Source organism: Pinus tabuliformis, chromosome 7 (genome assembly GCF_031772625.1).
Source record: "Pinus tabuliformis cultivar Carrire ecotype Pingquan chromosome 7, CPIR1, whole genome shotgun sequence".
Taxonomy (NCBI): domain Eukaryota; kingdom Viridiplantae; phylum Streptophyta; class Pinopsida; order Pinales; family Pinaceae; genus Pinus; species Pinus tabuliformis.
This window is the reverse complement of record NC_142293.1, coordinates 1816864942-1816881211: the sequence shown is the minus strand read 5'-3', so window position 1 is coordinate 1816881211 and position 16270 is coordinate 1816864942.

Here is a 16270-nt window from a genome sequence, read left to right as displayed (position 1 = left end):
AATCGCGTAGTATTGAATCAGTAATTCATAAAACATGTCATTCATCAGCCACATATAACATTAACAGATATGAACATAAATACTGAGTAATTCTTCAGAAACTGTCTTTATTCATCTTCAATTCATTGATTATAGACTCAAACTTCCCTATGCACATAGCTACAAGGGTCCATGCACTCAGCTGCGAACTCTACCTAGGCCTCCGTTCACTCATCTTTGTAGCCTTTCCTTCTCTACCCAAGCGCAGGAAGCAGAGCCTTCCTGCCTTAACCCAATGCTCTATCCAAACTTATGTCCAAATTTACTTATCAAACTTATCCTTAGACTCGCTAAGACTCGATTATTTATAGATTTTTCCATAATATACCATGGTCCGCGGACCATGGGTGAATCTCAAAACTGACTCAAAAATTTACTTTAAACAAGGGGCTTAGCCCTTTTGACTTTTATTCATCTATGCGCTCCGCATCCACAAATCACGAATACTTTACATCTTTTACAAAATTTGTTACAAAAAACTACTAATTAATTCCTTTCTACCCCTGGGGACCCCATCCCAACAAGCCCCCAACACAAAGGTCATGACTCGCCCTCGAGTCACTGAGCTGGTTGTTCTACTTTCTGGCAGAGTTCGTTGAATGCTTTAGTCAATGCTTGGAGCTCCATTGTACTCTATTTCATTGCTTGCTGCACCTCCTGGACCTGGTTTTTTGTGGTTGGTCCCTCTACTTCCAGCTGTGTAGTCCTATGTGTCTATTGCATAGCCTTCAGCTTCTCCAGAATGGTTTGCGAGAACTAACTAGCTTCCTTTATCCACTGCTCAAGTCATGCACTAAGCACAGACTTCTTCCTCTGCAATTCCTAAATGTGCAACAACTTTGCCTTACCTTCCTGTAAGCGCGTGAAACGTTGGACTGGCACCAACGTCCACATTGTCGTGTTGATTTCATCATACAGTTGTTGTGCTTCCCTAAGATTTGTGCTTAACTACTGCAACGTAGGATCTTCTTGCAATGTATCCCAGAGGCCCAGTGCCTAAGTGAAGAGCTTGTCACACCCTTGAATGGAAAAATCTAGCTGAGCCATGGATTCTTTAATCGGTGTGTTCCTCTATTCTTGCACCTCTTGCGGTGTGGTCAGCTGCAACTTTAATTGTAGCTCAACTATCTGCATCCTGAGGTTGAAAGTCACCTTATCGACCTTCTCCTTTGAAGCACGTACTGCAGTAGCCAATTTCCTTACCCTGGTTGAGGCCTCTGCATCATCAGGTATACCCAACTCTGATACGGATTTGCATGCCTTCTCAATCATTGTGACCAAGTTCTGACGTTGTGTGCACAATTCCTCCTGCTCCTTTAGGGCCTGAGTCTTCTCTGCGAACATTTGTTCATTATTAACTTTGTACTCACTTATGAGGTTGAGAGCACGATTCTCCCTGGTTCTCACTTATGAGGTTGAGGGCACTTATCACCCCCTTATGTAGCGCATGGAGGGCTTCAAAGGAGAGCGCCGCTATATTTAGTCCTATATCCTTGATTGTACTAAGTACAATACGATCCTCAGTTGACTCTGCGCGAATGGACCCATCTGGCAATCAAATAGTTCTAAGATCCAGGGTCCTTACTAGCTCTAATTCTTGGCTTGTCCTAGGTGTCAGGCTCGCTTGCTCCGTGCTCGCTTGTCCAACACCTGCCTGTATTCTACTCATTTGGATATGCAGCTCACATAGATCCTTCTAGATGCTCCCCAACGTCTGCATGTATTGTTGCTCAAACTGCTGCAACACTTTTGTCGTTGTATCCCTTACTTTGTCACTGATATCATCGAGAACGCTTTGTGTCAATACCATGGGATTATCTTGCATTTTATCAAATTTGTTCTTTTTTTTGTTCCACCCTTCTGCTCCTTGCCACATTTTTTCAAAATAAAGGGGGTACTCTTCCCCTCATCACCTCCTCTGCCTTGGCCTGAAATCTCCTCTTCCTTTGTCTCCAACGAAGGTGACCTATCATCTTTTTGCAATTCACGCTACTCTTTTTCGCCCACTCCTTACCAACGCACTCTTTCTCTATGCAAGCCTTTACTATAGCTTCCTTCCTTTTCTGTTCTATTAGGGTATGTGCACCTTTATGAGCAGCCTGCTTTCTTTTCTACGCAGCCAAACTTTCCACGCATATGCTTGTTCCAACATCTAATTCTGACCGAGCATGCCACTTTGTAGGCCATAATCCTACGATCTCCTACACATCCGTTTCTGACACCAAATAGGGAAACTAGTTCCATTTCTACTCTGAATCCTTCCATGCTTGGATATAGACTCTGGGAAGTCAGCCTTGAATGTTGCGTAGGCTGACAGCTGTGCGAACTATTTTTCGGTCATCTAGTCATGAACAATAACTCCAATGGTCATTTTCCAGTTGGGCTGCATGGTGCCTTCCCCAATGGCACAGCTTCCTTTGGTGCATCTTCATCATTCTCTGTGCAGCTTGCTCACTACTTTGTCCTTCAAACCAGGCAGTGTATTTTATAGTCCCGCACTCCCTTATAATTTCCTGGAGCATTAAGACTATCCTGATGTCATATAGTCATTGTGTAAGATCCCCTGTATACAACTTCAATCTACTCCCTTTCACTCTTCCTGGGAAGGGTTCCCCATTCATCTTCGCGAGCTGAACTATGCCTCCATCTGTAATTTCTTGACAGTATATGGCCCTAACCTATGCATCTGGAATTTACTCAAAAATTTAGTGAATTTACTATCATATAATAGGACAAGATCGTTTACCTTGAATATGAGAAGCTTGATATGGCGATCATGCCATGATTTTTCGAGTTCCTTCTATTCTTTTTGATGAAATCCTATCAAAAATCAGTCTTCTTCAGGCTCCATCAGTTGAGCAAGCCATTCCTCCAAGGCCTCATGATCTGCCATGTTCGTCAAAGCTACTATGCGCAGACTAGGCACAATGTATTCCATTGGCATTACCGCTTCGACCCCATATACTAATCGGAATGACGTTTGTCCTGTCAGCTTCTTACAAGTAGTCTTATAAGCCTATAGTACTGCAGGTACGTGCACGTCCCAATCATTTCGTTGTGTGTTACAGATCTTCGTCAGCTCTCCAAAATCCTGTTAAAGGCTTCAAAAGTTCTGTTTGCCTACAGGTGATACGGTGTACTCTTTTGATGGTAGACCTGGAATTCCTTAGTTAACGCGCTGATTGTTTCATTCAGAAAGTGTGTACCCCTATCACTCATCAACACTTTTGGACAGCCAAATCTACTTAAGACATACTCAAACAATAATTTTGTTGTTGTAGCCCCTATACAATCCTTAACTGACTATGATTCCTCCCATCTGGTTAGATATTATATCACTATAATAATATAGCGCACACCCATTTTATTTCTAAGGGTTTGAATTGGCCCAACAAAATCAATCGCCCACTTCTCAAATTCCTGCAAAGACACCTGAGGATTTAGTGGTAAATCATCCCTTCATGATGGTCAACCAATTCTTTGACATGCATTGCACGCCTTACAGTATGCCTTAGAATCCTTGTGGAATGTTTGCCAACATAGACCTACATGCAAAATCTTATGTGTAGTTGCTTTGCCTGCATAATGGCCTCCCACAGCTCCTCCATGAGCTTCAGTGAGATACCACGCTCAAATTTTGGCACATATCTTCGCAGTATCTCATCTGCCCTCATCTTGTATAAGTGTCCCGCAATGACTGAAAAATCAGCTACGCGAACAACCAATTCCTTCTTCTACTGATTGGTATATCCTTCAGGCTACATTTGGGTAGTTAGGAATTGAATAATGTCTAGAAAGTGGTCATCAGCTACGCGCACCACAAAGAGCTATCCATCTAGTAATCCTTCCTCCAAATTACTAGGTTCTTCACCTATTTCGATTCTTGACAGATGGTCAGGTCCAGCGTTCAACCACCCCAGCTTCACAATCACTTCGAAATCATATTCCTGAAATAATAGAAGCCATCGACAGATTCCCCCCCCCCAACACAAGCTTGTTGACCAGGTACTTTAAGGCGGGGTGATCTGTATACATCTTGAAATGTCATCCTAATAGATAATTCCTTAATTTTTGCAGCAGGTAGACCATGGCCAACCCCTCGCACTCAATCATTGAATAGTTTTTCTTGGCTTTTGATAGTTTCCTACTTGCAAAGGCTATAGGATGGTCCAACTCTCCTTCGCCTACCAGTGTTAAACATGAAGCAAAATGCCGCATCCTTCTTTAGTAGCTTCTCCATGGGTGCGTAATTTGAGCATAAGCTTTGATAAATTTTCTATAGTACCCTGTATGTTCCAGTGTTGCGCACAGTTGCTTGAAGTTCCTAGGAGCCTCCAAGTTCATAATCACCACAATCTTTGCAGGGCCCACCATCAATCCTTACTTTCACACAACATGACCCAACAAGATCCCAAAAGGAACACAGAAGATGCACTTTTTCAAATTCAACGCAATCTGTTATCTTCGACATGTATCCAAAATCAGGCGCAGACTCACTACATGGCGCTTCACTAATCCGAACACCATCCAATCATCGAAGTACACTTCCAAGAACTTATGAATGAATTCCTTGAATGTTGCTATGACTATGCGGGAGAATATCGCAGGCGCATTCTTCAGTCCAAATGGCATTGCAGTATACTGAAAACAACCCCACTCCATCGCGAAGGTTGTTTTTCTTCTATCCTTTATCGCGATCTTGATTTGATGATATCCTAAGAACCCGTCTGTAAAGGAATATGCCTCTTACCCTCCCACATTTTCTAACACCCTGTATGTAAATGGTGTTGGAAATGGATCATGAACACAGGCATCGTTAAGCTTCCACAAATCCATGCAAATCCTTATTTCGTCCTTTTGTTTCTTCTCTTGGACCACCATTGGGCTCACCCAGTCGGATTCTTCAACAGGTTCTATGATGCCTGCCTCCAACATCTTATCTAGCTCTAGGCGAACCTTTTCCTTATACTTAGGATTAAGGTGATACAACCTCTGTTTAATGGGCTTCACATCCAGCTTCAATGTGATCTTCATAATGCCCAAATCGCTAATGATGCCCTTTAAATCAGAAAATTTTGTAGGAAAAAGGTCTTGGTATTAGTGAAGTAGCTCAGAAACTTTGTCTACCGTAGCTTCATCCCAATAATCCCCAATCTTCATGAACGTCAGTTCAGCCTCAGTTCCAATGTTCATCTGTCTTGTCTTCAAAGGTGTGGAGATATCTGGGTTCTCTACTTGTGGCCCTTCTACGACACGTTGTCCTTATGTTTCTGGAATATTGATATTTCTTGGATCATCTGCCTCCTCTTCAGCGGTCACATTATAGCATTCCAGTGCATGGCACAGCTAGGTGCTCCAATCTGATGGGTCCACTCCTTAGGTTCCTTCGGTGTCCTGAAAATAACCTCTTTAATCTCCTGAAGCACTTCGTCGATGCTTTCAAACTCGTCTTCAAAGTTGAAGGTTAACATGAATCCTTCTCTGAATATATCCCATTCTGCGGTACCGTGGCGGAGTTTTGTCTCAAGATACCAGTTCATAGGTATGGTATCCAGGGTGTGAAAAAAGATATGCACCCACTCTGGTTGCAGTTTCATCCCCCATACCTTAGCCCATTTCTCTAGGTGATCGTGCAGATCATCCTTCCTACTATACTTCTTAGACATTCTTGTATTAGGATGCCCAAATCGTAACTTCATCATGCGCCTGTAATCCCTCCATCCTACAAAACTATCTTTGTGCATACCCCACCATCATGCAAGCATAGCGCGCAACGCTAAATCCAACACTTGAAATTGGTGTTCCTCGGGGACCTCATGCTCAAATTCATCCAAAAACAGATCTACGTCAGTTAAACCATCATAATAAGGTAATTTTCCTACCTCTGATGAAACACAGCACAGCGATTTCATCATCATATTGCATCATAATGTAGAAACTTCATGTAGGTGATTCTACAAATACTCTAATTCTTCATTCGAGTTAGAGGCGCAGGATCTCTCCCGCTCCCATGCGATCCACCCATCTACCATCGGATTGATCCAATCCTGATCTCGCGCAGTTATTTTGTAGATCTGATCCAGCTCATCATCACTTTCCTCATAATCATAGACCAGTTCAGTATAGCGTTCTCCTTCCACAGGATCCAATGGCACTATAACCCTTAGCGACTTATTCTCGAATGACATAGTCCTTTTCTTCAGGTTAATAACCCCATTCATGTCAATAGCCCAATCAATTCCTAGGAGCGTGGGGTAAGGGTTATTGTCATCAACGATTTCTAAAACTTTGAAGTCCACCAATGCACTTGCACCGTCAATATCAACCGTGACACCATACAATCATCCCATAGGGATGATTTTCTGTTGGTTTTTCATTCTAAGCTGAATCGGAGACCACTGCAACGTAAGTCTCCCCATCCTTTCCCATGTTTGTTTCGGTAGAACATTCACTTCAAACCCCAAATTCAAGATGACCTGGCCCATTTCATAGTCACCAATCTGCGTTGTTAGCCTCATATCTCGCCCTATTCGTGCCTTTTGCTTGCCAATATTTCTAACTGCACTATGTGCAATAGGTGCCTTTTCCTTATTGGTGCATTTATTTATTAATTTCTACAGACCTTCCACAGCCTTGCTATCGTGCAATAGTTTCATGCAGATCTCTAAAAACATGGTTGTTGGCATAGTGGGGCCTGACCCAAATTCAGAAATGATTTAGCCAAGCAAATCCCAGTACCACTAGCCCTTTCGGTAACAGTGCGTGGAGCACGGACTGGGGTCTCACCTGGAGTAGTATGGGAGGGCACTAGAACCAGGTTTCTACACCCTGGGGATGTCTGATATGAGGTGATTAGTATGCAGTCCACCCTTCGAAGTTGTTGCACTACACACACCAGCGGGCACACTGCGCCTTGCGGTACTGTCTTCGCGTAGTTCTAGCTGCAACACGACCCATGTTATTTACCCAATTCTTCCTTAATTATACTATGTTAGCTAATCACTTAGATTATTTATAAGCATTCACACAAGTAATTATCAAGTGCACGTAGTAAATAACAAAGTAAAATCTATGCATAACATCAAGATACGGATTCAATAACAGATGCACAGAATAAACTTCTCTTTATTAACTTTCAATCCCAGTTACAGACCTGACTCCGCCCTATGCACTCAGTTGCAGGGGTCCGCGCACTCAGCTGCAGACTCTACTAGGCCTTTGCACACTCAACTGCAGAGCCTCCTACTACTACTATGACCCAGTACACTTCAGATCCAACTCTACGCTCTAACCATGCCTTTGCATTTCTATCTTTCATTACCTCCTTTTACACTTAGAGCCTCACTCTATTTATACAATCCCATGGTCCACGAACCATGGGTAGGCCGACACATCTTTACATTAAATTACAATATTTTAGGGTGGACAGCCCTATGACTCATCCTAGACTTCACGCTCTGCACCCGCAATTCGTGGAGTCTTACAATATAATGGACCAAAACTTGGGCTTTGCGCCCCAAAACCATGTTGCGGGGGATCCCATGCCCAAGAGGCCCCCAACACAATCATCGTGACTCGTCCCAAGCCACTCTGCTAGTGCAGCGATCTTGGCACAGAGCCCTTCCAACTGTGCCTGTGTTGCGCGAAGGTTCGTAGCGCACGGAGCTACTAATGGCTGAACCGACAGCATCTGATCTTCTGAGCCCACCACGTTTGAATTATTTCCTTACATTTGTACTAGAATTTGTTGTGCATGTTTATAGTCCCACGCCCTAGTCCGGCCCCTGGGGTTGCGAATACTATGCCGCAGTTGGTGAATCAGGTAGTCGGCCCACCTGTATAGAGCTTCAAGCAACTTTCGTTTACCTTGCTAGGGAAGGGTTTGTCGTTAAGTTTACCTAGTTGGATGGTGCCTCTGTCTGTAACCTCTTTAACCACGTAAGGTCCCAGCCAGTGCATTTTGAATTTTCCTAGGAATTTGTCGAATTTATTGTCGTACAATAGTACTAAGTCGTTGACCTTGAAGGTGCACAACTTGATATGATGATCGTGCCAGGCCTTTTCACGTTGTTTTTGTACCTGCTGATGAAATCCTGCCAGAAATCGTTCTTCCTCGAGTTCTTCTAATTACATGAGCCTCTCTTCCAAGGCTTCGCGCTCTGACATGCCTGTAAGTGCTGCTATTCACAGACTAGGTACGATGTATTCCATCAGCATGACAGTTTTCGTGCCATTGACTAGCCAGAAAGGTGTCTGACTTGTCAATTTTTTTCACGTGGTTCTGTAGGCCCATAATATGGCAGGTATGTGCAGGTCCCAGTCGTTTCATTGTGCGTTACATACTTTGGTCAGCGTAGTCTCCAGTATTTTTTTGAATGCCTCTATTGTCCCATTAGCTTGTGGGTGGTATGGTGTACTTTTCTAATGATACACCTGGAACTCCTCGGTGAGCACGCTGATGGTTTCATTCAGGAAGTGCATTCCGCGGTCACTTATTAAGATTTTTGGGCAACCAAATCATGTCAGCACGTTGTCAAACAAAAACTTCACAGTCGTAGCGGATGTGAAGTCCTTAATTGGCTGCGCTTTCTCCCATCATGTTAAGTACTCCATCGTGGCGATGATGTAGCATGCTCCCACATTTCCCGGAGGTTTGATCGGTTCCACAAAGTTGATTGCCCATTTTTCAAATGGCTACAGTTTCATTTGCGGATGTAGTGGCATCTCATCCCTTCGTGAGGGTTTTCCAGTCCTTTGACATATGTTCCAGGCCCGACAATGTGTTTTTGAATCTTGGTGCAGGGTTGGCCACCACAACCTAGCGCGAAGAATCTTCTATGTAGTCGTGCATCCTGCATAGTGTCCTCCTATAGCACCCCCATGTGCTTCCGCGAGGATCTGTCCTCGTTCAAAATCAGGTACATATCTTCATAATATCTCATTGTTTCCCATTTTGTAGAGGTGCCCCGTGATGACAGAAAAGTCCGCCGCACACACCACCGACTCCTTCTTCTGTTGGATGGAGTATTCCTTTGACGCAGTTCCTGTGGTTAAAAATTGGATTATATCTTTGAAATGGTTGTCTGCAACACGCACTACGAAGAGTTGTGCATCAAGTAGTCCCTCCTCCAAATTTGTTGGTTCCTCGCCTGTCTCAATTCGTGACAAGTGATCTGGTCTTGCATTTAGGCATACTGGCTTGACTATGACTTCAAAATCATATTCTTGAAATAGTAAAATCCATCTGCATATGCGCCACCCCAACACAGGCTTGTTCACCAGGTATTTCAGTGGAATGGTCGGTATACATCTTGAAATGTCCTCCAAGTAAATAGTGTCGAAATTTTTGGAGTGTGTACACCATTGCAAGCCCTTCGTGCTCAGTAGTAGAGCAGTTATTTTCGGCTTTGGACAATCTTCGACTTGCGACTGCGACCAAGTGATCCATGACTTCCATGCCTTCCTGCATGAGTACGGCTCCTAACCTAATACACAACGCATCAACATGTACATGAAATTCCACATCCCATTTTGGAAAGACCAAAATGGGAGCAGATGCCAGTTTCTCCTTGAGGACATCCAAACTTTTCATGCAATCATCATTCCAACAATATGTAGCATCCTTCTTTAATAGTTTTTCCATCAGCGCTGTTATTTGGGCATAGCTCTTGATAAACTTCCTATAGTAGCCAGTGTGCCCCAAAGTAGCGCGTAATTGTTTAACACTGCGCGGTGCTTCCAGATTCAGAATAAGAGCAATCTTTGCGGGGTCCACCATCAGGCCTTGATTACAGACCACATGGCCAAGCAGGTTTCCAAAGGGAACTAAGAAGGTGCACTTTTTAAGGTTCAGCGCAATCTGGTGTCGGCGGCAAGTATCCAGCATCAAATGTAAGCTCGCTGCATGGTGTTTAACTAATCCAAAGATAGTCCAATCATCCAAGTAGACCTCCAAGAACTTGTGGATGTATTCTTTGAACACTACCACCACTATGCGCAAAAATATTGCGGGCGGGTTTTTTAGTCCAAAGGGCATCACATGTATTGAAAGTAGCCCCATTCTATTGTGAAGGTTGTTTTTCTCCTATCTTCCGACATGATCTTGATCTGATGGTACCCTGAGAAGCCATCTGTGAATGAGTTAGCCTCCTGACCACCAACATTCTCCAATACTTCATCTTTGAATGGTGTTTGGAATGGATCGTGAACACAGGTGTCGTTAATGAGGTCCATGCATATTCTTATTTCGCCTTTCTGTTTTTTCTAATGTACTACCATAGGACTCACCCAATTAGATTCTTCCACTAGTTCAATAATTCTAGCTGCAAGCATTTTGCCTAACTCATCGCAGACATTTTCTTTATACTTTGGGTTCAAGCGGTAAGGGCACTGCTTAACTAGCTTCACGTCCGGTTTGAGTGTGATCTTCATCATCCCTAAGTCGCTAATGTTCCCTTTTAAGTCCGTGATCTTGGTTGGGAACAAGTCTTGATATTCACGAAGTAACTCAGTGACCTTATCTACCATAGCATCATCCCAATAATCCCCAAGCGTCGCATACTTCAGCTCCGCTTCTATGCCAATGTTTACCTGCTTTGTTTTTAGCGGTGCAGTTATGTCAGGATCCTCAATTGATGGTCCTCGAACCTTGCAACAGCCTTCGGTTTCTGGAATATTAATATTTTAGGGTCATCATCATCCTCCTCTACATGCACGTTGTAAAATTCTATGGCGCTGCTTAACTGGTTTGCCCATTCTGGTTGAAGCATTTCCAGTGGCTCCCGAGGTATTTTGAAGATGGCAGCTTTTACTACTTGCAACGCGTCGTCAACAGTATCCGACCACTGGTCTTCAAATGTGAATGTTAACAAAAATCCTTCGCACAAGACATCCCACTCGCTCGTACCATGTTAGAGTTTTGTCTCTGTATACCAATTCATGGGTATGACATCCAGGGTATGGTAGAATAAGTGTACCCATTTAGGTTGTGGTTCTTCCCCGTAGACCTTGGTCCATTTCACGAGGTGCGTGCGTGGGTCATCTCGTCCATCATATTTGTCTTCCAACCATAGTTTCGATTTCCCAAATCGCAAGCACATCATCCTTTTGCATCTACGCCAGCCCTCAAAATTTCTTTGATGTGTACCCCACCATCGTGCGGGTGTTGCACGTAGTGCCCATTTCAATGCATCGAACTGTTGCAGTTCTAGTACCACGATTTCAAATTTGCTCAGAAATTCATCCACCATTGTCAATCCATAATATGTCGGTAGCTCTCTTGCCTCTGTTGTCACGCAACACAATGATCTAACCATCACGTTGCAATTCAGTTTCGTCACTTCATGCAACCGATTCTGCCATCACTCCACTTCTTTGTCTGAATCCGAAGTGCAGGATATTTCACGCTCCCATGAGATTCTCCCATCTGCAGTTGGATTCACCCAATCCTGGTCTCGCGTAGTTATCTTGTAAATACAATCAAGATCATCGTTGCTATATTCATCGCGCACTGGTTCAGTGTAGCGCGCTCCTTCGGCTGGGTCCAGTGGGACTACTACGCATAGTGATTTTTTCTCAAAGATCATCTTGCGCTTTTTCAGGTTGATGACTCCATTCATATTGGTAGCCCAATCTATTCCTAACAGCGCAGGATAGGTATTCTTGTCATCGACAATCTCTATTACCTCAAAGTCTGCCTGCGCGCTCACACCTTCAATATCAAATGTTACTCCTTTTAACCTCCACATGGGAAAAATATTCTATTGGTTCGCCATTCATAATTGAATAGGGGACCATTGTAACGCGGGCTTGACTATGTGTTCCCATTTTTTCTTTGGTAACACATTCGTGTCTGAACCCAGATCTAGGATTACTTGATCCATTTCATACTCAGCAATCTGCACAGTCAACCTCATTTCCCTTCCAGTGCGCAAAGCATGCTTCCCTAATTTCCGGACTACGCATGGTTCTCCTGACCCCGCGCACCTGGTGATCAGCTCCTATAGTCCTTTAACAGCCTTGCTATCGTGCAGCAGCTTCATACATGTCTCCAAAAAGGTAGTGAGCATTGAAGGATCCATTCCCGGCTCTGCTTGATCCTTGCTACCTGAAGTGGAGGCCTCTGTGAAGCTCTTCTTAGCTTCCATGAATGTTTCCTTTGCGCATTCTAAGTCAAACTCGGGTTCCTTTGCAAGAGCCTTGCGAACCCACGTATCTTCCTCTGGCTGCTTCCCCTTATCCTCTCCCATGGTCGCACCGCTTCTAAGCATCATGTTCACATTCGAGTCTTCTTTGCGCGGCTCAAACCTCATAATTTGTATATTCTGAGTCAGAGGAGGCTAGAATACCCCTATTTCATGCATCAGTGTGATCAACGTAGGACAATCTATTGTTTCATGATCAAACTTAGCACAATGCGAACAGGACATCCTTGTCAAATTGGTACAATCGCGGGCATAGTGCCCTTGTCCTTCGCAATTGTAGCAAATTAATTGTCCTCGGCCCCTTCCTAGTCCCATTCCTCCTCATCCTTGACCTCGTCCCTGAAATCCAGCACGCACCATCCCCGTATTTGGGTTGAGGGCTCGCGTTTCAGTCTGCATCCTATAGGCAAGGGCTCGATCCATCATTAGCTCGTAACTATGGCAAGTGCACTCATCATGGCCTACCGACCTACAAAAATTACAAAACAATTGTTGGGGCATCTGTGTATACTTCTGCAGCAAATGACAATTATTCGTCATGTGTTTCCCTCCTATTTGACAGATCGCGCACCATAAAGCGGGTGTCGTGCTCAGCCCTGCCTATGCCTCCAGTCTCAACTGCATTGGCCCTCCTCCTGCCAAGTAGTTTGCGAACACTGGACAGTGATCCTTGTCATGGCCTTGGCCTTTGAATTTTATACACCATACTTCCTCGCGTGCCTCTAGCCATGATGCCCTATCCTGCTTCAAACTTTTCATTTCCAAACAAAGATTCTGTAGTTGCGCGTGGATTTTTTGAACTCCAAACCCAGGGTCTTGTATCGGGGTCTCATGTAATCTCATTTCCATTTCCAAATCTTCGGCCTGGGTGGAAAGTTTCTGTTGTGATAACATCATCCTCAAGTGCAGTGTCATAGATGCTACAAACTATGCGCGATGTTGTCCATCTGTCAACATCATATTGGATTCGCGGATCTTACTCTTCAGTCATTGATCTAGATCCCAGGGAGTCTCGCCGAAGAGCATCGCGATTTCTTTAAACTCGATGATTAATTGTGTTTCTGACTTTGGCCTACTAAATTCCTTGTTCAACACGGTTTGGATCTCTGTTATTGTTATAGCTCCAAATCTCACTCTTATGGTTTGTGATGCTGCACTTATGGCCTAGGGCAACCCCTCCTTCCAGACCTGGTCCAAAAATTTAAAAAACAGTGTTTTATTCCCTGTACGCGACTTTGCCCTGTGTTAAACGCGTGTACACGCGGGTCTGTCATACCCAACCCGCGTGTATCTATTAAAACACTTAAAAAAATATAATTTCCTCTTTTTCGGGCGGTGATCGCGGGTTTACCTGCTGGATCACCTGTTAGTGCCCGTGGCCCAACTGTTCCCAACCAACTCCTAACTAAAAAACTACTTTGGAGAGGGTATAAAAAGACATCAAAGGGAAGGCCAAGGGGAGAGAGAAAGGAGAGCAAGATTATTATGCTGAGATTTTTCCCTTAGACCAGGTCTGAAGTCCTTGGTGCATTCTGCACTTCCCCCATTTTGCATAGGAAACCCTTGTTTCCATGTGTATTGGTGATCATTCATCCTTGACATCATCATTGAGTAAGACTTGGAAGGAGCTCTTGTTGAAGGCTGGAGGCTGGAACGAATCCGGGAGGAAGCTTGCTTGGAGCCTGCTGAAGGTGTTCAGGTGATATCTTTCCGATATATGTACTTTATTTGCCTTTATATATAAAGAAACACGTCTTTGTTCCCGAATAATCTTTCTTTATGCTTATGAGATTCTTGTGTTGAATTCTTATGAAAGTAGTTACTTAAAGATTTTTTATAACTAACTTTATAGCATGAAGATGATTTATACATAAACTTCTATACATGTATTGTTGTGTTCTTTGATTTGTTTGTCTTGCAGGTCAGAGAAAGAAGAAGGGAACTCCAAGAAGGGTTTGCACCCTAACGGTCTTCTCGGACGTAGGACCTTAGGTATGTACCCTAAACATTAGAATTTGCTTAAAAGTAAAAAAGATGGCTGTGTGTGTGTGTTTCTTTGTATAAGCAATTTTCAGTCTGGTAGAGTCTCAGCCCAAAGGACTCTAGGGGTACTTTCCCTTCAACCAGAATTGGCGACTCCGCTGGGGACAACACTCTTGTTGTTCCTAGTTTGGGTAGTCCTCAAGCCAATCAAGGCTCAGTCCCTCTGTTTGTTGGTTCTGACTGTCTGATATTTTCTTGAACTCCAAGCTTTTCCAGTTTTTCAGTTTGTGTTTTTTATTTTTCTTGAAACACTTCATATACGCACTTTTTCTGGATTACAGAAGCGTATATACGCAAGTTGCACTAAGTAAACCCGCGTATACGCAGGTTTCCTTAGTTACAGTCGCGTGTACACGCATTCTGCAAATAATTGCAGGCGCGTATATCACATAATTTTCAAGATTTATAATTTTTCTTTTGCTGAATGTCTGTCTGGTGGTTTGGGTCAGTTTAAAGCAGTCAAGTCCCAGTGACAGTTCTCTGTTTAACAGGGGGCATCTTGTTTCGAACTCTCTCTAGTTATAAGGAGTGCTAGTCTTGTTTTTCGTTGATTGCAAGCGTCATTGATTTTTGACACACAAGGTTTCTGTTTAAGAATCTTGATTGCTCTGTTTCGGCAGAGTGGGAAGATTGTCTTAAAATCTTTGTGTCCATTTTGTTTTCATGACATTTGTGTTTGCTTAACGAAATCATTTTTATGACCATTTGCTCCTTCGTTTCGGGAAAGTTGTTTGTTACCATTTCCTTGAAACTTGTCTTTTGATTTCTTGGACTTTCATTGCTGCTTTTGATTGTCAAAAGCGTTTTCGAACACATTTTATTTTTGTTGAGTTTTCATCATTTGAAAGGTGTCAATTCACAAAAGTGTTTGGTGGCTTGTTTATCAATCATTAGTGTCAGTATTTTTTGAGAGTTTTCCTTTGAAAAAGACTTTTTGGTTTGATTGAAAGAAAATCTTTTGAAAGTTTTTGAGTTTCGCTTTCTTAAACTTGCTTCTCATCTGATTTCCTTTTTTTTGTGAAGTGAAAGTGCTTTGTTTTTTATCTTAAAACTTGTTTTTATTGTTTGGACGAAATGATTAGTAACAAATCATCTTCTATCTAAGCATTTCAGTGGCAAGACAAAATTTGGTAAAGCAGCAACTTTCCTTCTTTGTTTTTAGAGTAGTCTTTGAATCGTGCATCCACATTTAGTTCTTGCATTAGGGAAAGATTTGCATCTCTTTTTAGGCATGTTTAGTTTTGTTAGTTTTTGTGAGTGTGGAGTCTGAAAAGAAAAAGGAAAATTTTTTTGTTTATATTACAAGTGCCTTCTGAACCTCATAGAAATTGCTATTCATCGAAAACAAAAGTGCATGTGCATGTAGCTAGGTTTTATTAATTTCTTTTGCGTCCATAAAACACCACAAGTTTCACCTCCATTACCTTTGACTTAAAGAACAGCCTAATAAAATCAAGCGCTTAATTAAAATCCACTAGAACTTTTTGTTTTAGTTATTACACCAACAAGTTTAGGATTTTAGGGCCTTGGATTAGGCGAGTGGAGAGTTAACTCTCCAAGGCCACACAAAACGTCAAACATAAGAGTCTGATTAAAGAGAGTAAATCCAATAGCGTTAGGGAGACCAGGAAAGCTCCGGATCTGGGAGTTAAGCACGAGGGTCTGTGAAGACAGGGAAGAGAGATACCCCCTCTCCTACTTGTCCGAACTTACCTCACGACTGTTCCGCCTGGCTTCTGCGACGAGTTGGTACCCATAGTTGCCTCTCATAGGGATCTGCATAGGTGGCTGCGGAGGGGAATCCCGTGGCACCTGAGGTCGACGTTGTATCACTCTCGACAGTACTTCCGGAGGGCACCCTTGCGAAGCTTGGGGGCTTGCACCGGCGCAGACTGTTGTTAGGAGGTCAGCGTAACTTCCTCTGATACCTTCGCTGATAGGACTGGGCCCTCATCATCCCAGACTATCCTCGGAAGGCCCTTTGA